Below are 7,500 nucleotides of genomic sequence, written 5' to 3' on the forward strand. Positions count from 1 at the left end.
CTAACCTATGTCGTACCTTAACCTAACCTATGTCGTACCTTAACCTAACCTATGTCGTACCTTAACCTAACCTATGTCGTACCTTAACCTAACCTATGTCGTACCTTAACCTAACCTATGTCGTACCTTAACCTAACCTATGTCGTACCTTAACCTAACCTATGTCGTACCTTAACCTAACCTATGTCGTACCTTAACCTAACCTATGTCGTACCTTAACCTAACCTATGTCGTACCTTAACCTAACCTATGTCGTACCTTAACCTAACCTATGTCGTACCTTAACCTAACCTATGTCGTACCTTAACCTAACCTATGTCGTACCTTAACCTAACCTATGTCGTACCTTAACCTAACCTGTATTGCGCCTTAACCTAACCTGTATTGCGCCTTAACCTAACCTGTATTGCGCCTTAACGTAACCTGTATTGCGCCTTAACGTAACCTGTATTGCGCCTTAACGTAACCTGTATTGCGCCTTAACGTAACCTGTATTGCGCCTTAACGTAACCTGTATTGCGCCTTAACGTAACCTGTATTGCGCCTTAACGTAACCTGTATTGCGCCTTAACGTAACCTGTATTGCGCCTTAACGTAACCTGTATTGCGCCTTAACGTAACCTGTATTGCGCCTTAACGTAACCTGTATTGCGCCTTAACGTAACCTGTATTGCGCCTTAACGTAACCTGTATTGCGCCTTAACGTAACCTGTATTGCGCCTTAACGTAACCTGTATTGCGCCTTAACGTAACCTGTATTGCGCCTTAACGTAACCTGTATTGCGCCTTAACGTAACCTGTATTGCGCCTTAACGTAACCTGTATTGCGCCTTAACGTAACCTGTATTGCGCCTTAACGTAACCTGCATTGCGCCTTAACGTAACCTGCATTGCGCCTTAACGTAACCTGCATTGCGCCTTAACGTAACCTGTATTGCGCCTTAACGTAACCTGTATTGCGCCTTAACGTAACCTGTATTGCGCCTTAACGTAACCTGTATTGCGCCTTAACGTAACCGATATTGCGCCTTAACGTAACCTATATTGCGCCGTAACGTAACCTATATTGCGCCGTAACGTAACCCACATTGCCCCTTAACGTAACCCACATTGCCCCTTAACGTAACCCACATTGCCCCTTAACGTAACCCAACACACGTTGGGCCTTAACCCAACACACGTTGGGCCTTAACCCAACACACGTTGGGCCTTAACCCAACACACGTTGGGCCTTAACCCAACACACGTTGGGCCTTAACCCAACACACGTTGGGCCTTAACCCAACACACGTTGGGCCTTAACCCAACACACGTTGGGCCTTAACCCAACACACGTTGGGCCTTAACCCAACACACGTTGGGCCTTAACCCAACACACGTTGGGCCTTAACCCAACACACGTTGGGCCTTAACCCAACACACGTTGGGCCTTAACCTGCTCTGTAATTGTCATACGACGCGTTAAATTAGTGTAGTGTTGCCTAACTGCAACCCCCGCAATATAGTTTGCTACTCGCACTGCCCGGTCCCCAGTGTATCGCTTCATGTTAAACACCTTGCAGCTATACACTGTAATGTGGATGGCAGCAGGACGTACATGCTCAATGCCCTTTGCAGTTGTTCATTGGCATTTGCAGTTGTTCATTGGCATTCGCATGTGCGAAGCACTTAGCCTACGCTGTGGTACGGCCTGTGTCAACTGTCCGCTGATGTTGTACGTCCAAATCACACACTGTACTGCACATTGGTCCTCATGTACTGAATGATACATCGTGGTACATGTGACCGTACAACGACTGCGCCAACAACGGCGAACCATGCGGTCCAAATGTTGTGCACTCAGCTACGTGTCGTCTCCCTATAAGAGCTGGATTGCAGTGTGGTATGCCCTGGATGGCGATCAGCATGAGCCGTCTGTTGATGTAGTGGCGCGTGTTGTCAGACGTAGTCGTCTCTTCTCACACACCGTGATAGCATGGTGCACTGCGTTCCACATCTGCGACATGCGACAGAGGCCGGTTGACAGTCGTTCGCGCAATGGACATCGCATACGTACGGGGGCCACCTTCCACGTGTTCGCGAAGCGTGCACATGTTGTTGCGTGTATGTGGGCAGACATAGTGTGTCGTGACACCTGACACAGGCATGCAACAATCGTTGAATTTGCAAATGGCGATGGACGCCTACGTTTGCTGGTGACGTTATGCAAATGAACAACTGGTAAACCGTTGTGGTGCGGTTGTTCTCGCTAGAGGTGAATCAGTGATGGCGACGATCGGTTGAGCTACCAACCGGTTGTTCCAGCGATACCCACCATGCCCACGAACGTGAATGGCATCTGGGTGTGAAGCGATACGCGGCGGTGGCTGGGTGGGACCGTCCCCGGCCGGTGAGGGGGGGCCTCCCGGCGTGCTGGCCGCGCGGTGCGTGGGCGCACGCGCTACAGCCGGCTGGTGGGGGCGGCCAGTGGCAGGCGCGCCGGCCGACGGAGGCGGCAGGCGGCGCAGCTGCGCGCCGGCGCACCCTGCACGCGGCGCCGTGCGGCCAAAGTAGGTCCTCGCGGGCCCGGTGCGAAGCGCGGTGGACATCTGCAGTGTGCTGGTCCGATTGAGGACTGTGTGCGCTGAGGATGCGCCGCCGCCCGGCGCTCGGCGCCGCGACGCCGTCTGCTGCTCGGTCGCCTCTGCGGTTCTCGCAGGTGGTTTGTATCGCAGCTGTGCGGACGTGTTGGCGCGTGCGCTGTGCTGGGAGAGTTCGCTTCGGCACCCAAGTGGGGCTTTTGTCCTTCTGTGGCGCTGGCGTTGGAGCTGCCGGTCACCGTAGGTGGCGCGTGTTGTCTCCCGCCGGCAATGCCACGACAGCACGCTCCCGGGCCTCTGTCGGCAGCGGCAAGCTCAGTTGGGAGCACGGGTGGTCGCACCTAAAGCGTCTACTCGCCAAACTCCGGGCGATTGCGCCTCTCTCGAACCCGACCAAGTACTTAGGACGGCGCTGCGCGCCGCCGGGACCTGAGAGGGTTTCGAGGTGTATTGTGCAGGGGAGCTCAGCCTCCTCCTGTTTGCAGAATAATTGAGCGGACGCTTGCGTGTTCGCGCGGGCCCCCGGGACACACTCCCGGGCGGCCGGCTGCTCAGCTCTAGTTGACGCAGCTCCCTGGTTGATCCTGCCAGTAGTCATATGCTTGTCTCAAAGATTAAGCCATGCATGTCTCAGTACAAGCCGCATTAAGGTGAAACCGCGAATGGCTCATTAAATCAGTTATGGTTCCTTAGATCGTACCCACGTTACTTGGATAACTGTGGTAATTCTAGAGCTAATACATGCAAACAGAGTCCCGACCAGAGATGGAAGGGACGCTTTTATTAGATCAAAACCAATCGGTCGGCTCGTCCGGTCCGTTTGCCTTGGTGACTCTGAATAACTTTGGGCTGATCGCACGGTCCTCGTACCGGCGACGCATCTTTCAAATGTCTGCCTTATCAACTGTCGATGGTAGGTTCTGCGCCTACCATGGTTGTAACGGGTAACGGGGAATCAGGGTTCGATTCCGGAGAGGGAGCCTGAGAAACGGCTACCACATCCAAGGAAGGCAGCAGGCGCGCAAATTACCCACTCCCGGCACGGGGAGGTAGTGACGAAAAATAACGATACGGGACTCATCCGAGGCCCCGTAATCGGAATGAGTACACTTTAAATCCTTTAACGAGTATCTATTGGAGGGCAAGTCTGGTGCCAGCAGCCGCGGTAATTCCAGCTCCAATAGCGTATATTAAAGTTGTTGCAGTTAAAAAGCTCGTAGTTGGATTTGTGTCCCACGCTGTTGGTTCACCGCCCGTCGGTGTTTAACTGGCATGTATCGTGGGACGTCCTGCCGGTGGGGCGAGCCGAAGGCGTGCGACGCGCCTCGTGCGTGCTCGTGCGTCCCGAGGCGGACCCCGTTGCAATCCTACCAGGGTGCTCTTGAGTGAGTGTCTCGGTGGGCCGGCACGTTTACTTTGAACAAATTAGAGTGCTTAAAGCAGGCAAGCCCGCCTGAATACTGTGTGCATGGAATAATGGAATAGGACCTCGGTTCTATTTTGTTGGTTTTCGGAACCCGAGGTAATGATTAATAGGGACAGGCGGGGGCATTCGTATTGCGACGTTAGAGGTGAAATTCTTGGATCGTCGCAAGACGAACAGAAGCGAAAGCATTTGCCAAGTATGTTTTCATTAATCAAGAACGAAAGTTAGAGGTTCGAAGGCGATCAGATACCGCCCTAGTTCTAACCATAAACGATGCCAGCCAGCGATCCGCCGCAGTTCCTCCGATGACTCGGCGGGCAGCCTCCGGGAAACCAAAGCTTTTGGGTTCCGGGGGAAGTATGGTTGCAAAGCTGAAACTTAAAGGAATTGACGGAAGGGCACCACCAGGAGTGGAGCCTGCGGCTTAATTTGACTCAACACGGGAAACCTCACCAGGCCCGGACACCGGAAGGATTGACAGATTGATAGCTCTTTCTTGATTCGGTGGGTGGTGGTGCATGGCCGTTCTTAGTTGGTGGAGCGATTTGTCTGGTTAATTCCGATAACGAACGAGACTCTAGCCTGCTAACTAGTCGCGTGACATCCTTCGTGCTGTCAGCGATTACTTTTCTTCTTAGAGGGACAGGCGGCTTCTAGCCGCACGAGATTGAGCAATAACAGGTCTGTGATGCCCTTAGATGTTCTGGGCCGCACGCGCGCTACACTGAAGGAATCAGCGTGTCTTCCTAGGCCGAAAGGTCGGGGTAACCCGCTGAACCTCCTTCGTGCTAGGGATTGGGGCTTGCAATTGTTCCCCATGAACGAGGAATTCCCAGTAAGCGCGAGTCATAAGCTCGCGTTGATTACGTCCCTGCCCTTTGTACACACCGCCCGTCGCTACTACCGATTGAATGATTTAGTGAGGTCTTCGGACTGGTACGCGGCATTGACTCTGTCGTTGCCGATGCTACCGGAAAGATGACCAAACTTGATCATTTAGAGGAAGTAAAAGTCGTAACAAGGTTTCCGTAGGCGAACCTGCGGAAGGATCATTACCGACTAGACTGCATGTCGTTCGATGTGCGTGTCGTGTCGCGCAACACGCTACCTGTACGGCTCGCAGTAGCCGTGCGCCGCGTGCGGAACCACGCGTGCTTCTCAAAACTAACGCCAATGTTGTGTGGTACGAGCGCTGAAGCGCTGGAGCGGCTGGCCTGCGGCACCTGGCGCCTGGCGCCGGTTTTGAATGACTTTCGCCCGACTGCCTGTCCGCTCCGGTGTGGAGCCGTACGACGCCCATCGGCCGTGAGGCCGTTGGACACAGAACGCTTGAACAGGGGCCGCCACACGCCTACGTCCCGCCTATGCAACTGTCTTGAAAGAGACAGTGGAAACTAAGAAAAGATCACCCAGGACGGTGGATCACTCGGCTCGTGGGTCGATGAAGAACGCAGCAAATTGCGCGTCGACATGTGAACTGCAGGACACATGAACATCGACGTTTCGAACGCACATTGCGGTCCATGGATTCCGTTCCCGGGCCACGTCTGGCTGAGGGTCGGCTACGTATACTGAAGCGCGCGGCGTTTGCCCCGCTTCGCAGACCTGGGAGCGTCGCGGCCGCCTGTGGGGCCGGCCGCGCCTCCTGAAACGTGCGATGCGCGCCCGTCGCCTGGCGGTTCGCATACCGGTACTTACTCGGTAGCGTGCACAGCCGGCTGGCGGTGTGGCGTGCGACACCTCGTACAACGACCTCAGAGCAGGCGAGACTACCCGCTGAATTTAAGCATATTACTAAGCGGAGGAAAAGAAACTAACAAGGATTCCCCCAGTAGCGGCGAGCGAACAGGGAAGAGTCCAGCACCGAACCCCGCAGGCTGCCGCCTGTCGTGGCATGTGGTGTTTGGGAGGGTCCACTACCCCGACGCCTCGCGCCGAGCCCAAGTCCAACTTGAATGAGGCCACGGCCCGTAGAGGGTGCCAGGCCCGTAGCGGCCGGTGCGAGCGTCGGCGGGACCTCTCCTTCGAGTCGGGTTGCTTGAGAGTGCAGCTCCAAGTGGGTGGTAAACTCCATCTGAGACTAAATATGACCACGAGACCGATAGCGAACAAGTACCGTGAGGGAAAGTTGAAAAGAACTTTGAAGAGAGAGTTCAAAAGTACGTGAAACCGTTCTGGGGTAAACGTGAGAAGTCCGAAAGGTCGAACGGGTGAGATTCACGCCCATCCGGCCACAGGCCTCCGCCCTCGGCAGATGGGGCCGGCCGCCCGCGCGGAGCAATCCGCGGCGGGGTCGTGTCCGGTTGCCTTTCCACTCGCCGCGGGGTGGGGCCGTTCCGGTGTGCGGTGGGCCGCACTTCTCCCCTAGTAGGACGTCGCGACCCGCTGGGTGCCGGCCTACGGCCCGGGTGCGCAGCCTGTCCTTCCGCGGGCCTCGGTTCGCGTCTGTTGGGCAGAGCCCCGGTGTCCTGGCTGGCTGCCCGGCGGTATATCTGGAGGAGTCGATTCGCCCCTTTGGGCGCTCGGGCTCCCGGCAAGCGCGCGCGGTTCTTCCCGGATGACGGACCTACCTGGCCCGGCCCCGGACCCGCGCCGCTGTTGGCTCGGGATGCTCTCGGGCGGAATAATCGCTCCCGTCAGCGGCGCTTCAGCTTTGGACAATTTCACGACCCGTCTTGAAACACGGACCAAGGAGTCTAACATGTGCGCGAGTCATTGGGCTGTACGAAACCTAAAGGCGTAATGAAAGTGAAGGTCTCGCCTTGCGCGGGCCGAGGGAGGATGGGGCTTCCCCGCCCTTCACGGGGCGGCGGCCTCCGCACTCCCGGGGCGTCTCGTCCTCATTGCGAGGTGAGGCGCACCTAGAGCGTACACGTTGGGACCCGAAAGATGGTGAACTATGCCTGGCCAGGACGAAGTCAGGGGAAACCCTGATGGAGGTCCGTAGCGATTCTGACGTGCAAATCGATCGTCGGAGCTGGGTATAGGGGCGAAAGACTAATCGAACCATCTAGTAGCTGGTTCCCTCCGAAGTTTCCCTCAGGATAGCTGGTGCTCGTACGAGTCTCATCCGGTAAAGCGAATGATTAGAGGCCTTGGGGCCGAAACGACCTCAACCTATTCTCAAACTTTAAATGGGTGAGATCTCCGGCTTGCTTGATATGCTGAAGCCGCGAGCAAACGACTCGGATCGGAGTGCCAAGTGGGCCACTTTTGGTAAGCAGAACTGGCGCTGTGGGATGAACCAAACGCCGAGTTAAGGCGCCCGAATCGACGCTCATGGGAAACCATGAAAGGCGTTGGTTGCTTAAGACAGCAGGACGGTGGCCATGGAAGTCGGAATCCGCTAAGGAGTGTGTAACAACTCACCTGCCGAAGCAACTAGCCCTGAAAATGGATGGCGCTGAAGCGTCGTGCCTATACTCGGCCGTCAGTCTGGCAGTCATGGCCGGTCCTTGCGGCCGGCCGCGAAGCCCTGACGAGTAGGAGGGTCGC

The 7,500-nt window shown here is 55.8% G+C and overlaps 2 non-coding genes and 1 pseudogene across 2 annotated transcripts; all 3 read left to right on the top strand.

The window, feature by feature from the left end:
* Positions 1 to 3,150: 3,150 nt before the first annotated feature.
* On the top strand, positions 3,151 to 5,060 carry LOC124574477. The gene has a single exon (XR_006972299.1). It is a non-coding gene; the product is annotated as a small subunit ribosomal RNA (ribosomal RNA).
* A 351-nt stretch (positions 5,061 to 5,411) lies between these two features.
* Positions 5,412 to 5,566, top strand: LOC124574438. Its single transcript, XR_006972263.1, has one exon. It is a non-coding gene; the product is annotated as a 5.8S ribosomal RNA (ribosomal RNA).
* Positions 5,567 to 5,754: 188 nt separating this feature from the next.
* LOC124574485 overlaps positions 5,755 to 7,500 on the top strand; it is a 4,451-nt pseudogene continuing 2,705 nt past the window's right edge.

This window comes from Schistocerca americana, unplaced genomic scaffold, assembly GCF_021461395.2.
Source record: "Schistocerca americana isolate TAMUIC-IGC-003095 unplaced genomic scaffold, iqSchAmer2.1 HiC_scaffold_215, whole genome shotgun sequence".
Lineage (NCBI taxonomy): Eukaryota > Metazoa > Arthropoda > Insecta > Orthoptera > Acrididae > Schistocerca > Schistocerca americana.